The 24188-nt window shown below is 43.7% G+C and overlaps 1 long non-coding RNA gene across 1 annotated transcript in view; it reads right to left on the reverse strand.

The window, feature by feature from the left end:
* LOC138166008 (uncharacterized) overlaps positions 1-23817 on the reverse strand; it is a 34087-nt gene extending 10270 nt beyond the window's left edge. The window contains exon 1 of the long non-coding RNA XR_011169518.1: positions 23682-23817. This is a non-coding gene — a long non-coding RNA (uncharacterized lncRNA). The remainder of the gene's footprint in view (positions 1-23681) is intronic.
* Positions 23818-24188: the final 371 nt, after the last annotated feature.

Here is a 24188-nt window from a genome sequence, read left to right on the forward strand (position 1 = left end):
AAGAAAGGAAGGAAGGAAGGAAGGAAGGAAGGAAGGAAGGAAGGAAGGAAGGAAGGAAGGAAGGAAGGAAGGAAGGAAGGAAAAGAAGGAAGAAAGGAAAAGAAGGAAAGAATGGAGGGAGAGAAAAGGAGGGAAGAAAGGAGAGAAAGCAAGGAAGAGGGAGGAAGGAAAGGAGAAAGCGATGAAAAAGAAAGGAAGGGAAAGAGGGAGGGGTGTAAGACAGAATTCCCTCAACAGTCAATTTTTTCCTCTGTTCAAGCTGGATCTTTGAGAGAATCATCCTCCTCATGTCATTATTTGTACTCATCTCAGAGAAGCATCTTAACATCACCAAAAAGAAATGGACCTGACCATAGCCAGCACCGCCCGATTCTTCCAGGAGAGACGACAGTCTTCCTCCTCTGTGCCTCTCCCAGAGTACTGAGTGCAGGGAGTAGCACAAGGAAGCCCCAGGGTGCATTTGTAAGAGGGGAATAGTAATGGAATATAAAGATCCCCCTGTATTGGCTTGGTTTTTGGTGTTAAAACCCAGAGCTTGTGAATCCCACTTGTGGGAGGGACTTGTTGACGTGAAAAGAGAGGGCTGAACTGGGAGGAGCTGGCGACGTAAATTTAGAGAGACACAAGAGAGAGGCAGAAGAACTTTTTGGAAGCAGCATGTTGGAGGTGGAGAGACACTGAGAGGATTGCTGAAAGAGTGAAGGATTGTAATAGAGGTAAAAGATCATTGGCCAAAATGGCTCGGAAAATTTAATCCAGTAGACGATACCCAACCCAATCCAATCAACATTTACTAAGAACCTACAATGTGCCAGGACCTGTAATAAGTGCTAGGTGTGTAATTAATTAAAAAAAAAGACAGTCCCTGCCCTCATCAAACTTACAGTCTAAAGGGGAAGATAACACACCAAAGCAGGCAGGAAAGCAGGATCGGTGGTTATGGGAAATGGGACAGCAGGGGGTCCCCAGCTCTGTGAAATTGAAGCCAGATTGGGCAGCAGATACAACCAGGGATGAGCTGATAGTCGTGTTTCTGCCCTCCGTAAAGAAAAGTATTGGGAGGAATTTGGTGCACTGCCTTCTAGGCCACCAATCAAAGGGGAAGAGGAGGCTGAAACAGGTGGAGTCAGTCGAAGCTTGAGTTAGCAGCACAGTGGTGAGATTGGAAGTAATGATCTTTTCCTGGAAAGGGCATCTTGTTTTGTAGAGCTGAAGTCAGGCTGGGCAGCAGACGCAAAGTGGACAGGCTAGCTCCCAACGACATCTGAGGCCTCACTGAGGGAGAGAGACCCAGTGTGCAGAGCAGGGAGGTCTGTCTTTGCCGGGCCTCACCCATACTGCTGGGTTCATGTCTGCTGGTGCCGTCATTTGGGAGGACTGTGGACAAGGGGCAGCAGCAGGGGTCAGGGTAGAGCGTTCTGGGTCTAGAATTAAGAGAGTGGTTCAGGGGCTTTTCAGTGGTGTCTGGTTCTTCGTGACCCCATTGGGGGTTAGTTGCTGGAGAGGCTTGCCATTTCCTTCTCCAACTCATTTTACAAATGAGGAAACTGAGGCAAATGGAGTTAAATGACTTGCCCAGGGTCACACAGTTAAGTGTCTGAGACTGTTCAGGTCCTGACTCCAGGTCCAGCATTCTAGGCATTGTGTCACCTAGAGGGCCCCAAATTCGGAGAGGTCTCTACTTAAATCCTGCCTCTTGGTGTTTACTAGGTGGTCACAGACAAGCTCTTTAACCTCTCTGGGCCTCATTTCCCTCATCTGTCAAATAGGCACAGTAACGCTTGTTGTATCTACCCAGGGGTGTTCTGGAGCCAAGTCCTACTGGTTTTCAGGAATGATTTGTAAATTTTTCATTGTGAGCATTTATATTTCAGAAATAGGCAAACGCTACACAAAAGGGCTTGGTTTATTTTGTCGTTTTAGAAAGTGATGAATGAAAGGTTGAGAATGCAGATTAAATCAAAAATATACTGTACATATATTTTAATTTCAGGGAGATGGTTGTTAAATGTCTATACTCATACCTACTTCACAAGATCTAGATAAGAAATGTAAAGTATTTTGCAAATCCTATGTCAATTCTTATTAGTCCCCTTTATACACACATCTGGTGGAGCATGGCCAGGATGGTGAAGGCTTTGGAGAATGTGCCATATGGGGATTCATGGAAAGAACTGGAGAGGTTTAGCCTTCATTGTGGGAAAATCTGGAAAGCTTGGTACTTTCTGACCTACTCCACCATCTTCCCAGAATCCTCTCCAAAAGGACTTTGTTCCTTTTTACTTTGGGTGACTTCTGCTTCTCTATTCAATTTTCTAATAATTGATGACCTTACTTTCACTTGCAATTTTTATATGTCTCCTCATGTTATTTATTGCAAGAATGTTCATGAAGATGCAAGTCAGTATGCTAACAAGCTCCTTGTCAGGTGGACCACCAGGTGGTGAATTTTTTACCCTACTGACCCATGAAATCCATACAAATACATGATGGTCTTTGGTCTTGGTCAACTCCTTTCCACTTCTGAAGAGAGTTCACTAAATGCCAGAAAAGGGGAAGAGAATATGTGTGCTTTCTAGGAAATGTTATACAGGCATTTTATTGCTGGCAATCTAAGCATGTGATGTGTACCCAACAGTTACTGGGCCCGAGGTTTTAATCTTTTTTATATCTTGGACCCCTTTGTTGGGCTGGTAAATCCTGTGGACCCCTTCTCAGAAGAAGGTTTTTAAATGCATAGAATAGAGTACACAGGATTATAAAGGGAAGCAGTCATATTGAAACACAATTTTTAAAATAAAACCAAAACAAATTCATTGAGTCCAGGTTAAGAACCCTGTATCCAAAGACACTCTTTCAAGAGGATAGATTGTTATAATAAAGATGATATCTCCCTCTTGACTGCCTCCACCCACAACAGGTACTCAGTTCTCCCTTTTCCTATTTCCATATCACCCATTCACTCCCCTGTCCTTGACACCCTGCTGATGCCCCCATTGCTTCAGAGAAATGGAGCTAGGGGCTAGGTTCTTAACCTTTCGTGTATCATGGGCCATGTTGGCAGTCTGCTGAAGCCTGAGAACTGCTGCTGCTGCTACTACTACTACTGCTACTACTATTACCACTACCACTACCCCACTACCATTACTACTAAATAGTGAATGCCAGGCACTTTATAAACATTTCTCATTTAATTTTCATAACTTCCCAGGGAGTAGATGCTATTATAATCTCCATTTCATAGTTGAAGAAACTGAGGAAGACAGGAGTTAACTTACTTGCCCAAGGTCACACAGCTAGCAAGTGTCTGAGGCTAGATTTGAACTCAGATCTTCCTGATCTGGGACCCTGTGTTTTCTCTACTATGCCACCTAGCTGCTACCAGAGCGCTGAATCTGGAATCAGGAAGATCTGGGTTCAAACTCACCCCCAGATACTTCATAGCTCTGTGACCTTGAGCAGGTCACTGAACCTCTTTTTCTCTCAGTCTCCTAATCTGTAAAATAGGAATGATGATAGCACCTGCCCCCTAGGGTTGTTGTCAGGACCAAATAAGATAATTGTGAAGTGTAGCATAGTTCCTGGCACTTAGTAAGTGTTCTCCTTCCCATCTCAGCATCATGTTTTAAACATGGAAGACAAAACACACAGGATTACAAAGAAAGCTAATCACAGTGAAAACGAAGATGCGACTTGTGTTCTTCCTGAAGCATGCAGGCCTAGGACTCCCAGGAACCCCAAGTGAAGACCCTCTTAGGAGAATGGAACCCCATCCAGCATTTTGGATCATGGCCCGGCTGAACATCACACGAGACCTTCAGTTCTCAAAGGCAGTTTAGCCAGCCCAGATGGTATCCCAGCCAGGCCGGTCTGTCCCCAGGGCCAAGTCAACTTACACAGACCTGATTCTCCAGAAACAAATGGGACATGTTAGGCAACCAAGGTAGATAAAAATTGATTTTTAAACAATTAGCACCTAATGTTATTTTCAATCTGGCCATGATCAGGAACATCGATCCATAGGAAATCATTGTCTCTTTGGTATAATGGGAGTTGTCATGATTTTTTCTACTATAAAACATGGCAAGAGAAACTAGAAGCTTAGAAATCACTTGTCAGAGAAGATGGATCATGGTGAACTCCCGTGGGGTGACCGGATGGGGAAGACAAATAAGTCTGCCCCAGATCATCCCCTCAGAGGGAAGGACCCGGGCGAAAAGGGAAATCAGCCTCAGGGAGGAGTGCTGCCAATTACTGGGATGGCTGTGAAGATGAGCTGCTTCTAGGGCCATGCCCAACAAGCTGTGAAATAGAATCCAGCAACAAGGCCATCACTGAAGCTACGTGTCCAATGGCATCGCTCACGGTCAGAGCCTGTGAGGCCCCAGCGAGGCAGGATCCTCCTGACCTTGTCCGGAGTCTGAGGTGATGGACAAGCTGAGGAGCCAGCCTTGTGCATCCTGAGCTTTCTATCCTTCCCTCACTTCTGTGGTTAAGAAAAGCAAAGCCATCGCAGCCCTGTCTCCAGGCATCCCTGTCTCCAGGCCCCTTTCTGCCTTCCCTCCCCTGGCCCCACAGGCTCCGTGGAGTCAGTCTGCTGAAAAGTATCCTCTGCTCCCATCCAGCTCAACCCCATTTAATTCAATTCAATTGAATCCAGTTCAATTCAGTTGAACAAAATATTGGTGAAGAGCCCACTCTGTGCCAGGCCCTGAGGACTGAATGGCCTTGTGAACACCAGTTCCCACTTCCAAGGAGCTTGCTTACTATTGAGAAGATTCAGCATTTCCACAGATCAGTGAATACAGGTTCATGGCATGAGGGAGAGAACACTCATCCTAAGGTAATCTGAGAAGGCTGCCTAAAGGAGGCAGCCCCTCAGAGGAGTCTGGGAGAATCCAAAGGAAGACTTGGTTTGCCTGTTCCCAACTCCCTGGGGAGATAAGCAATGAACTGCTAAAAGGCAAGAAAAGGCCCAGAGGTCTCGAGCTGTCAACATCCTTAAAGGCCATCTAGTCTGATCCTTTTCCAAAGGAGGAAACTGAACCCCAGAGATCTGGGATGATTTGTGCAAGCTTGCCAAAGAAGGTGGCAGGGAACACGATGGGGACTGGAAGTTGGGTCCTCTGCCTGGGCAAGATCCAGAAGATATGGCAGTGGCTGCTTGTGCAGGACTTACAAAACTTGATGCTGTCTACATTCATGTCTCCCTGCTCTCATTTCGTGCGGGACTACCTTTAGTGGATGGCCCTTTCCTGGAACTTACTTCATATTTATGTTTTGTAGATTCTATGTGTTCTTAGATGTTGACATCATTTTTTTCTGATAAAAGGTAAACTGTTACAGGGCAGGGGTTGTTTCATTTTTGCCTTTGTATCCACAGTACAGTCATGGTAACAACATTTATTATGCACTACTGTGTTTCAGGTATGGTGATCAGCACTTGGCACAGTCACTTAGTAAATAAATGCTTGTTGATTGGCTGAGTGATTTACATGGTTATCACACTGGTTGGGCTGTGAATGGATTTTTAAAAGGGAGGTTGGATGTTTTCTCCACAGGTGAATTTGGAAGTCTTTTCACTTCCCTAAAAATCTGTTTTTGTAATTTTTAAGGGGAAGAAAATAACAACCTAGACGTTCTTATTGATTCCTTCCTCCAGACTCCAACCCAGACTCTGGAGATTTCTTCAGACCAAGCCTTTCCAGGGGTGGAGAATATAATGTCCATAGCCCTGAATAGGGCCTTCTCTCTCATGCTTGGGTCACTCCAAACAGCCCAGTTGGCCAAACCAGGAGGGGAACTAAGCGTGGTCAGTTAATGCATGATTGCCATATTCAAGTACTGCGGCCAGCACAGTGGGCTAGCAAGCGGTGAGAATAACAAGACGGGATGTAATCAATAGTCTGTTTATTACAGGACCATTTCATACAGATCCAAAGATGCAAGGAGCTCACAGAGGTCTTATGCCCCCCAAGAGAATGTGGACACCCCAAAAGGATTCAGACAATGTAGAAAGATCCTACATCAAAGGAATGCAGATAATGTAGAAGGAGCCTCCTTTAATCCTGTTCACTATTTACCCTTGCTATTATTGTTAGTTACTTATTAGGATATTATTCTAGGACCATATCTGGAGGCATAAACAAAAAAGATTACACACCCTCTTGCTTATCTGCCCAGTAACCTTTGCAGGTAACTGTATAGGACAGGGGAACATACCTTAGCGATGTCAAGGGACCCCCAAACATCCCCTACATAATACATCCTCCTGCTTCTCTGCCCTGTAACCTTTCAGATAATAATATAGGGGAGGGGAACATGTCATTAGCAAAGTTGAGAAACTTCTGAAAGTTCTCTCCATCTCCCCCATTTTATTATTTTAAAAGGCTGCAGTCAGGATCATGCAATTGGACATTATATACCACTTGTTGAATGATATGAGAAAAACAGGAAAGAAGGATGGGTAAACAAGTACATAAGACCAGTAACACCACCCCTATTCCTCAGAAGGTGATTATTTGCTGTACTTGTCCAGGTAATATTCCCTGAGCTCTCTTTATCCAATCAACAATGTTTTTTGCCTCCTAATTTGGTGGTAGAGATTGCTGACTTTCTTGATCCATGAGGCTAGCCAAATTCTCTAAATCATTTATGTCAAGGGATGTGTTATGGTCACCCCATAGGCCATTAAGATGATTTCTAATTTGAGTTATGTTATATATCTATAATCACATACTAACCTTTGTCTAACTTGCATTAATTCAATCTCCTCAGCTATGGCAATTAAATCCTCTTTAAGCTGATTTGTTGCTTTATAAAAGCGCTTGTTGATTTCTGATTGTAACAAAAATCCTTGTGAAACATTGACAGACAATTCATGTAAAAACTGAGCTTGCACTATCTGATTTTGTACAGTGCTAATGGATACAGGCATAGCAACACTGCTTACTATAGTTGTAATTAAAGCAATTATCCCAACAACAATATAGGATATACACCTCTTTTTTTCGACTGGAACCCAATAATTCATTAATTTGAGCAATAGAATGATCAGCATGAGAGTGAAACCAATGCTCACTCTCTACAGGTATCATTACCATACTAGGTCTTCTAATAACAAATAGCAATTGCCCTAAAGAAGTATTATCATGACATTCAGAAACCTTACAATTAATACATATGACACTGTAATGCTTATCAGTTTTAGTGATATTTACATTGCTATGATTTCCCCACATGAATGCATACCTCCCTCCTAAACAAGCACATACAAAGCGATGCTCAGTCTTGCTCAAGTATGTCCCATTAGGAGCAAAAATAGCAAAAACCATTGTCACTGGGGCCCATGGCAAAGGGATTTTCCATATTTCCAGATTTTCTCTTTGTGAGTGTCCAAACCAATTTTGTTTAGGGTACCCCCCCCATGTCTGTGATTAACGTTCGTGTCATTGTGCCAGGAAATGTAGGTTTGCTGTTCCACCTGATGGCTAACAGGTACATCAGTCCTACAGTTTAAAAATGGGGGATCTGCTTGACCCGAAGATAAGTCCCACTCGTCTCAGTCTGGACACAGCGTCTGATGTTTATCCCACAATCCTGAACAATTTGAAAAAGTCCCCAAATCCCCATAGTGTATGTTGTGATGTTCTCAAAGCATACTGGGTCCCTAACTCTGAAAATTCCTTTAGCATAGGCGTTCCCATTCAACTTTCCTTTAACTCTGTGCTTTTGCATAGATATAGAAGACAGATTAACAGGAATGTCCACAAGGGCCTGTTGGAGTCTGCCCCAAGGATGATACTCATAGTGATACTTGATAATATGCACTAAGCTACATGAGGACATATTAAAAGTAGAAAAACACGAAGGTGGATCATCCACTAACCCAATAAAATTAAAATCAAGCACAGGACGGTCACATTTGCCTTATGTATATCAAAATCTTTGGCAATAAGGACTGGCCCGTTTCCTTCTAAAGTGATTTCTGGAAGAAACTCTCCCCACCCAACCATCTCCACCCAAGGTGGATGATGGAGGACTGCCCGGTGCCTTGTAGAGGCAGCTGTTGGCAGCTGAGCCATGATAGCAGCCACCAGGAATCACCATCCACTTGCCCTCATTTAGGCTCTGGCTCCTCCTCGGCTGCCGACCTCGCCTGGTTCTGGTTCGGGGGGGGGGGGGGGGGGGGGGGGGGGGGGGGGGGGCGAATGTCCAGCCTCTGCATTTGCTGACACAGTTCTTGTTCCCCTCTCTGGCATCCAGACTTCCTCGTTTTCATCTGTGGAGACACACGAATAGCCTCGGCTTCAAACTATTACCCTGCTCGGGCCACACCATTGTCTCTTATCATTTTCCATATCACCCATTCAGTAACTGCAGTTGCCTGGGGCTGTGATCTTTTAGAATTACTAATTGTGTGGTCAGTAACACCCCAGAATTTTTCTGCTGGTTTTTTATTTTCATGATCTAATGTCAAACAATTTATTACATATAGTGACAACCCCAACATTTGTCTTGGGGTACCCATGCTCCAAATTCCTCCTTTTAATTTTTGGAGTGCAGTTTTAAGCATAGGGTTTTTTTCTTTCAACAATTGCCTGACCTGTGGGGTCGTAAGGAAGTCCTGTAACATGGAGAATACCCCATTGAAGACAGAATTCTACAAAGCCTTTTGAGGTGTAAGTGGGGCCATTGTCAGTCTTTAATTGTTTTGGCACACCTGCAGCAGCAAAGAAGGTAATAAGATGTTCTTGGATATGAGAGGCTTTTTCCCCAGACATAGCATTTGCCCATGTAAACCCCGAAAATGTGTCCACAGTTACAAGTATATATTTCAGTCTCCAAAAAACACAATAATGAGTAACATCAGACTGCCAAATTTCATTGGGTAACAGTCCACAGGGATTTACACCCTTGGGTATAGAGGGACTGCAAATAACACATGATGGACAGCTTTTAACTTTTTGCCTAGCTTGTTCCCTAGTGATATCAAAGGTCCTAGAAAACATTCTAGCCAATTGATGAAATCTATGATGGGATTCCTTTGCTAATTCTAATGATCCCACAAGGATTTGATCAGCTATGTGATTACCTCTAAAAAGTGGTCCAGGAAGACCAGTATGAGATGGGATATGCATAATGTAAAAGGGATGTGACATATTTTGTACAATATCTTTTAAATCACAGAACAATGTGTACAACTGAGTTTTATTTCTATGTATATTGGCTGTTTCTATCTTTTGAGTTACTTGGGCTGCATATTGAGAATCTGTAATAATATTAATAGACTGAGGAAATAGGGTAAGAGCAGATATCATAGCTGTGAGCTCGTTCTTTTGGGTGGAATCATAAGGAGTGGTGATCATTTTCATAACCTGTTTATCAGGACAGTATACCAAAACTCTACAGTCTTTACTAGCATCAATAAATACATTAAATCCTAAAACAGGTTGATCCTTACATACCTTAGTGATTATGAACTCATTGTTTGTTAAGAATCTGAAAATGACTTCTGGGGTATAATGTTGTATGGGGATAGCATATATTAAGAAAAATTGCCAAGATTCTCGATTCTCAATCAATTGTTGGATTTGGTCATGACTATAAGGAACTTTTATAACTTCAGGCAATTGACCACTTAGGCATAAACACCGTCTGATCATTTTCTTTATGAGCTGAGCCAACCCATCAGGGTAAGTTTGTAAAGAATATTTTGGCTGATGTGAAATATGACCCCATTCAATCACTAAATCATTTTGCATTAAGGCATCTGTAGGGCAGCATTTTGTGTTCAGCACAGTGAGTTGTATTCCTGCAAAGGGGTCTACCCTATATGTAATTGCTGTTCTGATAGCTTTCTGAGTGTAATCCAATGCATTCCTAGCTTCAGGTGTAAGAGTTCTAGTAGAATTTAGGTTGGTATCACCTTCCAGTAATTGGTATAATGGTGTTAAACATTCATTTGAAATTCTAAGACTAGATCTGATCCAATTTATATCCCCTATAAGCTTTTGCAAGTCATTTAATATTTTGATATTATCTTTTCTGATTTCTAATTTTTGCGGTCCTACAGTAGTGTTCTATCTATACCTTATTACCTAAATACATAAAAGGAGATGTCTTCTGTATCTTTTCAGGGGCTATCTTAAGTCCTACAGCAGTGAAATTATTTGTAACCTCCTCTAATATTTTCTCTAGGGTAATCACATCTTGGTGTGCACATAGAATATCATCCATGTAATGAATTAAGTAAGCTGTGGGGTGTTTGTTTCTGGTTGATTCTAAGACCTTTGCCACAAACTTTTGACATAATGTGGGACTGTTTTTCATCCCTTGGGGTAGTACCTTCCAACAGTATCTTTTTAGGGGCTCTTTTAGATTGATGGAAGGTTTGGAAAACGCAAATTTTTCTCCGTCCTGACTTTAGAGAGGTATGCTATAGAAACAATCCTTTATGTCTGTTACCCATAAAGGCCATTGCGATGGTCCCTATTAGGAGATGGTAAACCAGGCTGTAACGCTCCCATATCCTTCATGACTTTATTTACTTCTAGCAAATCCATAAGCATCCTCCATTTTCCTGAATTCTTTTTTTCTGATTGAAAAAACTGGAGAATTCTATGCGCTATTTGTAATTTCATTATGACCTAATTTCAGCTGTTCTTGCACAATGTCTAATAGGGCAGCAATTTTTTCTGCACTTAGGGGCCACCGATCCACCCATACTGGTTTTGTGGCAAGCCATTCAATAGGATCGGCTGTTGGCTGCCCATCAATCAGGGCCCCTCCTGAATATTTGTTGTGATGGTGACCTTAAGTTGTGATAAAATATCTCTGCCCCATAAAGCCACTGGCAAGGAAGCCAAACAATATGGCTAGAATTTTCCTGACATGCCCTCAAATTCCCAAGTAAGTTTCCTCACACTTTTTAAAGGTTGAGTAACTTCTCCTATGCCTTTCATATTTATATCTGATTTTTGAACAGTCCACTTTGGGTCCCATTGTTCCTGATTGATAATGGTCAGGTCTGCTCCTGTGTCTAAGAGACCCTGAATTCTCCTGCCCTCCACATATATATGAAGGGTGGGTCTTGAGGTCGTAACAATTTGAAACCACATGACCTCTGGATTCTGCATTTGAAATATCCGTTGTTCCTGTTTTAATTGGATCATGGAATTGCTGGGATTCATAATTTTAATTTTCATCTTATTAGAATCTTCCCAGTCCTTTTGTTCCACATAGGTTGGAGTGATTTGCATATCCATGTATTCTCCTTCTGAGGTTAAAGAAAGTACCCCCACTGCAGGAGCAGGAGAAGGGCTCCTAAAAAGCACTTCTCTCTCCTGGCCTGGGTAAATGCTTAAAAATTTAACCTCAGGCTGTAAGATAACAGCAGTTACTTCAGAGGTGGAGGGATCCAAATCGGCTTCCCCTCCTGAACTTTTGGAGTGCCAAACTGAACATAAGTCCCTGATGCTTTTTGTGGGCCCGCGGCTTGGCCCTTGAGGCCATTTCCCGAAATTCTAAATCTACATTCTGAAGCCCAGTGAAAGCCCTAATGACATCTGGGGCATTTTGATTTTGGTCGTAATTCACTATGACTGCTGCCCACTTCACATTCCCTTTTGAAATGACCCACTTTACCACATTTATAATTTCTTATTTTGCCTATTCCTGGCTGCTTGTGCCTCTGCTATAATTTGCGCTTGAAAGACCATAGACTTAATCTGGGCTCAGATACTTAGCACCACACCCAGAAATAACTGGCTGTGTAACCTTGAGCAAGTTACTTAATCCTGATTGCTTTAAAAAAAAAAAAAAGACCATAGACTTTGCCTCCATAGATTTTCTAATTAATTGATCCAAGGAGGCATCAGCAGGATGTGCCAAAAAAGCTTTCTTATGATCTAAATTGCAATTCCCTCTAGCTATTTGTCTTACAAATTCTTCCAATCCCACAGTACTTCCTAAGGTTCGCTCAGCTGCTTGTTGTATATTTGCCACAAAATCAGGAAATGATTCCTCAGGTCCCTGCATGATATTTGTAAAAATTTTTCCTGCTTGACCAGAACTGATTATCTCTTTCCATGCTTGTATTGCACAGTCTTGAATAGTATAACATACTGGCACTGAATAGTTCATTTGTGTGTTGGGCAATGTATTAGGTCTGTCACCCAAAAGCATGGAAATACTGGGTGCGTTAGGTCCTTCTGCCAACATAAGATCATATAGCTTGCTATGACATTTTCCCTTATAATTGGCTTTCCACTGTAAGTAGTCCCTTGGGGTTAGGCATATTTTAGCTGTTTGCCTCTAATCATATGGTGTCAAAGCTGAGGCTGCTAAATTTTCCAATAATGAGAAAGAAATAAGGATAAGAAGCTGTTGCCCCATACTCCTGTGCAGCCTTTTATTTTTTAACCTCCTTAAGATCTTTTACATTCAATTTTGGCTGTGTTCTATTGCTCTGGGCATCTACTATAACAGGGTATGCCAACAAACTGCAGCCTTTAAATCCCATTCTCTTAATGTCTGTCCTTCCTCTTTCACGAGGTTTTGAAAAGGTATATATCATTCTGAAACTACTGTGGGACTGCCATTAGGCTTCCCAGCCTTTTCTGTTCTCCATGCAGGATTATAGAGCAGACTTGGGCTGAGGTTAAGAGGTTTGGTATTTGCTAGGGGTCTTTTCCCCCACAAATTAAGGGGGTGGAGTCTCTTCCTGATCACTGCCTTCCCTCTCACCCATGACACTCAATATTTCTTTAAGACCTGTTTTGTTTGCTAGGAATACTTTAATGACATTATAAATTGCAAATATGGAACCAGAGTCACTCTCCTGTCCATTCTCCTTAAAGTAATTAACTGAAGCCTCTCCCACTGCTTCCCAATCAGGTCCTCTGATCTCAGAACCACCAGGGAACCATGGGGCTATTGTGATATTATGATAGACTATTTAAAAAAAAAATTCAGAATCTGTTTCTTAATTGAAATCCCTTTCTTATATACTATAAGTTGTAATATTCTCAGATCTTTTCTTTCATCTTTTAGACCCTTCACTAAGCTTCCTCCCAGACTTCGTCTCTGTGAGCTCTGATTATGAAAAATTGAGCATGCCGACAAACACCCTTCTAGAGCCTTCCCCTTATCTTGAAAGAAATCCATTGTCCCTGGATTTCAATGTGGGCCTGCTTTCTCCTGGCAAATCCAGGGAGTCCCTCACTAGAGACTCAATCAGCAGTCCGGATGCCCCACGTTGTGGGTGCCACTTACTGTGGCCAGTGCAGTTGATGGGCTAGCAAGTGGTGAGAATAAGAAGACGGGGGTGTAATCAATAGTCTGATTATTACAGGACCATTTCATACAGAGCCAAAGATGCAAGGAGCTCACAGAGCCCCTTGAGAATGTAGACACACCAAAATGCCCCCCAAGAGAATGTAGACACCCCAAAAGAATGCAGACAATGTAGAAAAATCCTACATCAAAGGAATGCAGATAATGTAGAAGGAGCCTCCTTTAATCCTGTTCACTATTTACCCTTGCTATTATTGTTAGTTACTTATTAGGATGTTATTCTAGGACCATATCTGGAGGCATAAACAAAAAAGATTACCCACCCTCTTCCTTATCTGCCTGGTAACCTTTGCAGGTAACTGTATAGGACAGGGGAACATACCTTAGTGAGGTCAAGGGACCCCAAAACATCCCCTACATAATACATGCTCCTGCTTGTCTGCCCTGTAACCTTTCAGATAATAATATAGGGGAGGGGAACATTTCATTAGCAAAGCCGAGAAACTTCTGAAAGTTCTCTACATTCAAGTGCAGACCGACAGTCAAGCACCTGTGACCCATTTAAGCCCCAACAGTTCACAGGTGTCTTTAGCAATGAAAACCATGCAGAATAGGTAATCAGAAGTTTTCTGGGTGACTGAGAGGTTCAGCAAGGCTGGGTGCTCCCAGGATCCTGTCCCTGAATGAGCCTGAGAACTCAAGAAAAAGTTCTGCTCCATGGTCTTGGGTTTTGGGGGCTTTTCTCATAAGGAGAATTTTTTCATTTCAGTTGGCCACCATCATTTTGGGTTCAATAAGCCAATTCCAATAGACAATTTGTTCCAGGTGGTCTATTAACCAGCTTTCCCTGAGACAAATTTCAGTTGCTATTCAACTAGGTTGGATTCAGCCCTTTGACTCTGAAGCAAAAGGCCAGGATTCAGTTATCAATCATTTTAAGTTCCTTTGGTCTCTTAGTTTGTTTTTTGTTTTTTTTTTTCCAAAGGAGGTGGGGTAAGGGGAAGAATTCTGAGAAATGATGCTGGCACACTCTTACACTGTGTAAGCAAAATGCCATATTGCAGGAAATATGGGATGCACACAAGCCGTTACTTTTTAGAGTAACATATGGAATTGTGTGAGAAAAATATGCCATAGACCAATTTCTGCTAATTTCTTGGAACCATTATTGAGGAAAGTCATGGCACAGTCCTGGGTACTTCTAGTATGTGATTGTCAAAAGATGGTGGTGTGATGGATGGACCTGCTCCAAGGAGAGTAGCAGAGATCGTCAAGTCTGGTCTCTGCCTTGTCATTACAAGCATGGGTTTAATGAAGACTTTTAGCCCCCTCAGGAAATAACTTCCTTTATGCTACAACACAATATTTATGTCCTTTATTTTAAAGACACAGAACTGCAATGGATCTTTGGTCTCTGTTATCACTTATAGCCATTCTCTGTATCAGCAGCATGGCAACCCAATCATGCCCCTCATCCTGTGGCATTCTGGTCCATGTGCTCCCACAAACTTTCCTTAGAGAGCTTTCCCAAAGCCCTGGAGGCATCTATCTTTATTTACCCATGGGGCACCTTATGAGGTCTAATTGGGAGTCCAGTATAATGCTAAAATCTAGATGGTTTAGGGACTGAAAGCACCAGGAAGCATCTTTTGAGTGATTACTTTGGGGTGGGGGTGAGGGATGATTCAAATAGGTTCTCAAAGTAGAATAAAAAATGGCTCAAAGAGTAGGGTCTGATGTAACCAGAATTAAAACGAGCACCAGAAATCTGGAAGAGATGATTAATGGCACACTTTGTATATCAGAATGTTTGGTATTAGGGGCCCTGGGTTCCAAGACCTAGTTAAGCTTCTACTCTTTGTGTTGACCATGTGCAGGTCACATCACCTCTGCTGACCGAAGTGACACCTTTCAAAAAAAGGGAGCTGTGTTAGAGGATTTATGTCTAAACCTCCTTTCTCCTACAACTATGGGGCCTTATAAATGGAGCTCACTGGGGCTCCCCCTACTGTCTGTGGCTTTAGCCAGCTCACCATCTACATGGTGCCATCCAGAGACACCTGGCATGGCCATCTCACCAATTGTCTGCTATAGAAAGATCCTATTCACCAAATTGACAGAAAGCTACAGAGAACACAGCTTCTGAGGAGGCTTCCTTGAATGTGGCATGTGAGTTGAGTCTTTAAGTTACTGTGTCAGTCTGGGGCACAGCAGGAGAAGTGGCAGGGGGCGCCTGGGCACTGGACAAAGCTCCTCTGAGGGCCATGGAACTGGAGCTGCAGGAACTAACTGAATTGCTAGAAGCAGGATTCCTGCCCGCGTATTTAAGGGAGCAATGTTGCTCCACTCTTGTCTCTTGGGCCAGATTCCTCTCTAGCAGAAGCCATGTAAGGAGTGCATGCGGGCCGAGGGCAGGGTGGGGCCTCCATGGTGCCGAGGACCTGGGCATCTCTCTCCTTTTGAGTGGGGAGGGGTCTATTCTGGCTCAGGGCTGAGGAGCCCCCACCCAGCATGCCCCAGAACTGGAGAGTCAGTGATGAGGATGCTGTGCCTCAGGTCTAGCCAAGAGCTGCCCACTTGGATGCTGCCAGCTGAGCCAAGTCCCTGGAGGAGGGAAGGAGTGCTCCAAGCTAGGCAGCAGGCACTGAGAGTGAGGGGCACTTGGAACAGCCGGGACAGAGCCTGACAGTATTCAGTCTGTAAACACTTCCCAAGCACTTACAGTATACATGCAAGGTGCTAACCTAACCTGGTTGAGAGGACCGCTTAATATTCCCGTATGTTCATATGCCAATAGATCGGGGAACTCCCAGATGTGGACATTTCCTCCAATCATGCGGATTTCACCCTGGGCAAGGCTGCCAATCCTGTGGTCTCTTGTACTGAGCCTCCAACAAACCCAGCCCAGGAGTCCTTACAATATGCTCTGGGCCTTCCCCACATTCTCTTCACACTGTGTGGGTCCCACTAGGTCACTAGGCTTTCTGCCCTTGCTTGCTCTTTTCATATGACTGGCCTATCTTTTCTTCTTGGAAACCTCCAGAAGGCCCTTCCTAAGGAAAGGTTCAGAGGTTCCATGAGGGAGGCATTTGCAAAGAAAGTGAAAGAGAGCATTGGGTCAGTAACTGGTTTGCACAGTATTGTGAGGGCGGTGTGGAGAGAGGGCTGCTTTCAAGGTCAAGTCTTCCCTGTGACACCCTGGCTCCTCCCTGAGGTGATGGGGCCCCAGGAGCTGGTTTACAAGATGATGCTTCCTTACCAGATTGTTCAGGATGAAATCACACATCTGGTTCCTACAAAACAAATCCTGTTTAATGCCATTCGGAGCTGGGGTCTGATTAGATATTTGCATGTGACCCGACCCTTTAGAGGAAAGGTTCTGGAGAGCAGCTACTTTGTGGAAGATTAACAAAATAAAGTAAATGTTAGAAGGCTGGTCACCTTTGGGGTGTGTTGTAGTAGGATTCCTGCTTACACACTGACAGGACTGGATGGCAGACCCCATCCCTGCCAGCTCTGGGTTCCCAGCATCCTTTGTTTCTGTGTGTCTAGTCTAGCCAGGAATTCAACCTCTAGGCTTCTTCCTGCTGGCTCCCTCCTGTGCCCCCCTCCATTAGAATGGAAGCTGCTGAAGGGTAGGGACTGTCTTTTTTTTGCTTGGATTTGTATACACTCTCTCTTCTCCTTCTGTAATGCCAATGTAAATTTTAAAGATCTTCCCTGCCCCTAGGCTAAAGTGCACCTGAAGCCTGGGGTGGGAGGCTTATTTTTCAGTAGATACTTTTTGATTGGTCAGTGAGTCAATAAGGTTGTTGCATTCTCTGAGCCAGGAGAAGGCTATATAAGCCCTGATGTGTAGCTTTGTTTGGGACTCACTTTGAGAAGTGTTCTGTGAATTGATCTGAATTCTGGGAAGCCGTTGTTGAGAGTCCCCCGGCTTTGAAAAACCCAGATGTGGAAACCCAGATGTTGACTGGGTATGGATGTAATGGTTGGACAGTTTGGAAAGCTGTCTACTTGATCTGTTAATGTCTTGATAATTCTGTCTGTATATTTTGAAGTTTGGGGTGCTGACCTATTTCCCCTGAACAAGGTAAACGATATATGTCTGACTGATTAAAGTAAGCTTGTTAACCCATTTTGAGTTGCTTTCCTTTAACAAAGCAGATCCAAGAACCTGTGGTGGCGGCAAACCCTGAGGACGCTTGGGGTGCTTGCTGCTACACCTTCCTCTCTCTGCTTTTCCCTTTCCCTTTCCTTTCTTTCTCAGGGTTCAAAGTTTTCATTCCCCCTCTTAGGACAGGCCTTTATTTAGCTCTTAGTTAGCAAATACACCAACAAGCCTTGTTATCAAGGATTCATTCCTGGATCATGTGATTGACTACATGCAGTAGGATGGGGGCCTTGGTTGCTCTAAGTAAGGTGCCATCACTGTCTCCAATGCCAACAATAGAACAAACTTCTATTTCATTTAAATGCATGGAAGAGAATGTTAAAAGCAGAGGGAAGTCTTTGTTAGGATGGTTCTTTTTTACACTCATAACATCATCTAGTCTGAAACACACACAAAAGCAAACAAAACAAAACTTAAGTCTTTCCTTAAATCATTGAGGCAAAAAAATCCTCCTGGAGCTGGCCAATATTGTGAGTTGGCACAATCCAAGTCTTCAGAAGGAAGGCTCATTTGTGTGTGTGTGTAGGGCCTGTCAGGCTCCTTAGGCTGGTGTGGACAGGTAACATCCTTCAGGAGCTGCTTCCCTTGGCAGGGCTGATGGGAGAGAATGACTGCAGGGGAGCCGAGCGTCCTAGGCAGCACAGAACTCTGTTGCTCAGAAAAGTTGACATCCACCACAGTGATGGAGCAGCAGTTGGGATTTCCATTGGTCACCTCATGGCCATTGATGGCTCTGAGCATCGTCTGGGCTGGCCTGGCAATTATGAAGAACTGGGGCATGAGTTTGTGATGATTCCTATTTACCCTCACCACGCAGGTGGGGAGTGCTTTGTAGCCAACTACGCATGTGCACAATAGAAACCAGGCTGGTTACTATTCTTAGTGGCAACAGCACTGATAATCAGTCATGGCAGATTTCCTGAACCCCAGGGGAGCTGCTCCAGCCAATGTGACACAAACTTGCTTTGCCTCTTCCAAATTAAACCATGTCCCTGACTGCCTCCCATTACTGAAATCAACATCTGGCTCCTTCCCAAACCTGGAGGAGAGAATGACAGAGCAGAGGCCCAGAGGAAACCCACAGGTACTCTGCATGGCAGCCAGCAGCCAGTTTTCTAGGTGCTTACAGGCTGTGCTCACCTCTATAAGAGCTGTTTGTCAGGTAAACCAAGGTGCCAGAAAATGGAAAATGCAAAACATTTATTTCTGATTAAATAGGTGTGAAAAGAAACAAGACACATTCTCGCCTGTCAAGGGCGGTTTGCATGTGGTCTCAATGGAAGGGACAGGGATCTCCTAATGTGCTTTCCAGCTCTGTGACTCTACCTTCCAGGAAATTAGGGATCCTGGCTCCACTCTTGCAGCTGGAAAGTCAGCTACAGAACAGGCCAAGGAAGGGTTCTGTTTACACATCTGGTAGCTTAAAGAAGACTTCCTCTCCTCATTAGAAGTGTCAGGCCATGAAAACACCAGCTGATTCTGTTTGTCAGCAAAGAAAGACAAGGAGATCACATTCTAAATGGAAACGTATTTTCATTGATTCATGGCCACTAAACCCCTGATTCACAATGATTAAAAACAACAAAAGGCTTGCCTAGATTCTTCCTCTATTGCTTTTTGTTTTTTAGCCCCAGCTACATACCTTGGGTTGTTTGGGGCCCAGCCACATTATAGTGACAAAATGTTTGGCCCAAATATATGGTCATTCCCCTTTGCTTCTGGCCCTTTATAGACTCTACCAGACAATGTGATTTTTCAATCTCATCTGTTGTGTCTACCCCTGGGGCTAGGATGATAAGTGTTTAACCACTGAGTTTTAAGCTTAATTGGCATCATCAGCGTTTTCTCCATTATCTTCTTTATCTAGAAACAAATTAAACGATCAATCAAATCATGATTTATAGTGTTTGCTGATTTCTGAGATGTAAAGGCTCATACTGAAAATTTAACTATTGGCTCCCATGAGCTGGTAAAAGATGGCTCCAGCAAACCTTTCCCAATCCTCTTTCTTCCCTTAAACCTTTATAAGTTCCGCCAGTGCCACTGCCAAACTTGTTGGCCCCAGTTCCAAGAGAGCTCAATGTGGTTTCATTAGAGTAACCTGACCATCACAAGCCTCCAGGCCTCCAAGAGATCCCCTTTGGGTACATGAAAGGATCTTCCATTTCTGCCCTTGCATGGGGAACAGATGGGAAAGAGAGTCTTTTGTGATGACATATAAGACAGAGATTTCTTCTTGAGATGCATTTCTATGGACTGATCATCAGAAGCTATGAAGATGTATAGAAAACTGTATAATAGAAATTTTGTCCCCAACAGTTACTGCTACTTTGTAGCAGGGTAAAAACATCCCGATTTGCACTTGTTAGAATGTAACAATGAGCTAGAATGCAACAAACATGTGGATGGCCATGTTGATACTGTTGTAACTTCTACAAAGTTCTAGCTCTATTGTTTCTAAAGATGAGTTGTATCTAAAGATAGAATTGTATCCAAGGTTTCAAAGACCCACAATTTCATTGTAATCTCTGCTCTACAAGTTTCATGGCTGAGAAATTCCTCACCTGATGCCCAGCTTTGTCAGCTGGATGGGTCTCTCCCTCCCACCGCCCCACCCACCACCCCCTCTCTGCTGAAGTCTTGACACCTTGTCTGAACTGTAAGTGAAGGAGAATACCAAGACAGTCACACCTAGAGCATGTGTTACAGTTCACCAAGAGCTTTCTTCACAAAAACCTGTGATATTGGTGGTACAAGGGTGGCTTCTTTTGCAGATGAGGCTCAGAGGGTTGTGGTTTGTGTAAGGCCACTTAGCTGCTAAGTGTGAGGGCTGTCCTGATTCCAAGTCCAGGGCTCTCAGTGAGCATGGCTGTTCAGGTGCTTCCAGTGCAGACACCAATGCCATTGGCACAACTTTAAAGAATTTTTTCGATGAATACTTGTTGTTGGCACCATAACCACTTTTTCGGTCCCTCCTGCATCCTCATAACAGTGAAAAATAGTGAAGCCATCTCACTCAACAAAAAACTGGTGCCTGCTCACCTTTGTACCATCTCACGCTTGTAGTCTACAGCCTTTCTACAGAGAAAAGGGCAAGGTATTCAGCATCAGTCTTCTGGAATTAAGAATTCTAGGTCCAGGTTTTGTACCAGGGATTGTGTGTCACTGAACTGTCTGCTTCTTTGTACCAGGGATTGCATGGCTGTCCCTGAACTGTCTACTTCAATTGTACAGAGCACAGACTTTTGGAGGAACAGTGAAGAGGAAACATCTTATTTTGCTGACTTGGGCTACTGGGAGCTAAGCCTCTACCCTGTTCTGCATGCCTGGACTTCCCACTGAAATTGTCAGAAGCATATCTGTTTATTGTTTTGTGCCTCCATTTTGTTCTAAAATCTTGCCCATTAGACATGACAAGAGGAAAAGAAAGATTTTTTTTTTCCATCTCAAAAAAGGAAAGATGATTTTTTTTCTCCAAGAACATCAAGATTTCAGTGGATCCTTCTTCAGTATTCTATAGACTCCTGATTGTGTCAGGGTGGGCACTGCTGACTCCAAGGCAGTTTGATCAGCCACTTCTAAAGTATAGGAATCATTAGGCAATCACTTCAACAATTACCCAAATGCAGATCTGAGAAATGGGTGTGATGGGGTGCTTGGGATCTGTGTTTGTAAAAATCAATTTGTAAACTCAATTTGTAACACAACACCAATCTGTAACATCAGGAATGATGGGGTGCTTGGGATCTATATTTGTAACATCAGTCTGTAAAACTTTGTAATATCAATTTGTAAAACCAGTTTGTAAAATCGCACTCCATTCCCCCCCCCCCAGTCTCAGAGCATGAACTCTGTCCCTTCTCCCCCTCCCCTAGCTTCAAAGCATTAATTGTGCCTAGCAATAACTCATGTATTGTTTATCTCAGCCTTGAAACACTAGCAAGCTATACTTATCAATCCTTCACAAAAGTATCTATAAACATTCCAGCTTAGGCAACTATTATCTCCCCCTTGCATAGTGTCTCATTGCCCCCATGAATTCTTTGGTACCCTGTCTCTAGGTTGACTCCTTGGCTGCCTCAATGAATCCTTCAGGGCCCTATCTCTGGGTTAACTCCTTTGCCTATTATCCACTGAGTCTCTGGTTAGCCTTGGTTCCCAGACATTAATCTTGTCAAGCATGACACTGATGGGTGGCAGACTGGCCACTTCTCCATCAGCCATTGACAGCTCACTGACTTTGTAATGTTTTCAAGCCTAAAACCACACCTCTAGGTAACCACCCCCCCCTTGGGCTTTTTTCCAGTGAATCATGGGCAGTACACCTGTGCAGTTACATTACACTGTCCCCACCTTAACTCCCCCCTAATCCCACCCTTAATCACCTAGTTAGCATAATTGGCATGGGTTCTACTATGGATGATTCTATATAAACCTTAATTCTACCCCTTTAACGTTGCAGGTCCTCTAAGGATCCTTGCCCACTATAAGTTATATAATAAACTTTTTCAATAATAAACTCCAAGTCAGCCTGAGCTGAATTCTTTCCATACTGAATCACAGGTTCTGGTCTTAGATAAGATGAGAGTTCCTGCTGAACCTATTGGGAGCCATCCCTCATCAGGTGGATAGGGACTGGCCACTGTAGTAACTGTGTTTCAGTTTATAAAGTTTCTGAGTCTGCATCAGCCTTGACCTGTGAAATCATAAGCATCTTGTAAAGAAGGAAGTCTCCATGTGAACTCACTTCATTATCTCATTATTAGGCCACTAAAACTATTGATTCAGAATAGTGGCAGGACAGGTCTATCTGAATGAAGAAAGGATTCAATAGAAGCTCAGAGAACAGAAAGCAGTCTCAGGGATCATCTAGAACAAAGTTCCATACTAGAGATGGGGAAACTGAGGTCCACAGGAGTACGGTGTTTGCCATGGTCATACAATAGGTGTGTAACAGAGCTAAGATTTGAACCAAAGTCCTCTGACTTCGAAGTCAGCACCCCTCCCCCTCCATGCTAACTCACTCTTTCAGGCAAATGACAAGACTATATTTTCTCTGAATCTGAAACTCACTGTGACCTTCTACAAACACTGCATTACGGGAATGAAAACGATTGGGAGATACAGAGTCATGAGTTCCCCAAGGTTTGGCCCCAAGCAAGGACATGGAGGTCTATACCCTCCCTTCCTGGGAAACTTCAGGAAAGTTGGGGGGAGAGATTCCAGGGCTGTGAGAAGGCAGGTGTGGCCTGGGCAGAGTGCCTAAGCAGGTTGGGGCATGTAGCAGCAAGCACCCCAAGCGTCCTCAGGGTTTGCAGCTACCACAGGTTCTTGGATCTGCTTTGTTAAAGGAAAGCAACTCAAAATGAGTTAACAAGCTTACTTTAATCAGTCAGACATATCGTTTACCTTGTTCAGGTGAAAAGGTCAGCACCCTGAACCTCAAAGTATACAGGCATAATTATCAAGACAGAAACATCAAGTAGACAGATTTCCAAATTGTCCAAACATTACATCCACACCCAGTCAACATCTGGGTTTCCACATTCTGGGTCTTTCAAAGCCGGGGGACTCTCAACAACGGCTTCCCAGAATTCAGATCAAATCACAGAACATTTCTCAAAGTGAGTCCCAAAACAAAGCTACACATCAGGGCTTATATAGCCTTCTCCTGGCTCAGAGAATGTAACAACCTTATTGACCCACTGGCCAATCAAAAAGTATCTACTGAAAAACAAGCCTCCCTCCCCAGGCTTCTGGTGCACTTTAGCCTAGGGGCAGGGAAGATCTTTAAAATTTACATTCGCATTACAGGGCAGTCCAAGGAAGAGAAGCAGGCAGGGAGGCCAGTGGAGAAGGATCCCTTTCTAGTCTGCTCTTCTGGGGGCCCTGGGTTGTTCTCCTCTGGGTATCATCCTGAAGCACACAGCAACAAGTCCAGGAAGACATGCTTTGTCTCTAATACCAAGTACAGAGGGAGCCTGTCAGGGCCCCAAGGCCTGGCCTGGCCAGCCACAGGGTGGGGGCTACATTCCATCTGCAGAGAAGAGGAGCAGGGGCAAACCCCAGAACTGACAGAGGATGTTGGGTGTTGGAATTCTCCCCAGGTACCAACATTCCCAAGTGTGGCTCTAATTAAAGGGATAGCCACTCAGAGGCTGCCCTCATAAAAAACTGTATGTTCTCTTTGGAAGGTGAAATAAGTGCTCACCTCTGGAGGTTGATATGGAGCTGGTCCAGGCTGCCTAGAGCACAGGATGTGGCTTTGACATCTGTGGGAAATCAAGTTCAGCAGGTTAGGGATGGCCTTCTTATGAGCAGTCAGACAGAGGGTCACAGATTCAGAAACAGGCTTTGAGTACATGGCCCAAAAGAGACAAAATGATGAGATCTCAGGATCCTATCAGACTTGATCCAGTCCAACCTGTAACAGACAAATGAATACCTTTACACCCCTTCTGACAAAAAGCCATGCCCATTTTGCTGGAAGCTAGCCAGGAAGGGGAGCTCCACCATCTCCTTCCGGTCCACATTCCTCTTGGTCATAGCTCTAATTGCTATAGGACATTATTCCTGACCTCAGAAGCAGCCCTCCCCTGACATTTTTCTGCCCATCCCATGCTCTGTATTCCAGATACACTAAACTTCCCAATGCCCTCTGCCCAGATGCAGAGAGGGAGTAGAAAGAGCCCTGGCTCTGGAATTGGAGGACCTGAGT

Source organism: Petaurus breviceps, unplaced genomic scaffold (genome assembly GCF_028583685.1).
Source record: "Petaurus breviceps papuanus isolate PSGF00001 unplaced genomic scaffold, PetGlider_PUasm1.0 218, whole genome shotgun sequence".
NCBI classification, from domain to species: domain Eukaryota; kingdom Metazoa; phylum Chordata; class Mammalia; order Diprotodontia; family Petauridae; genus Petaurus; species Petaurus breviceps.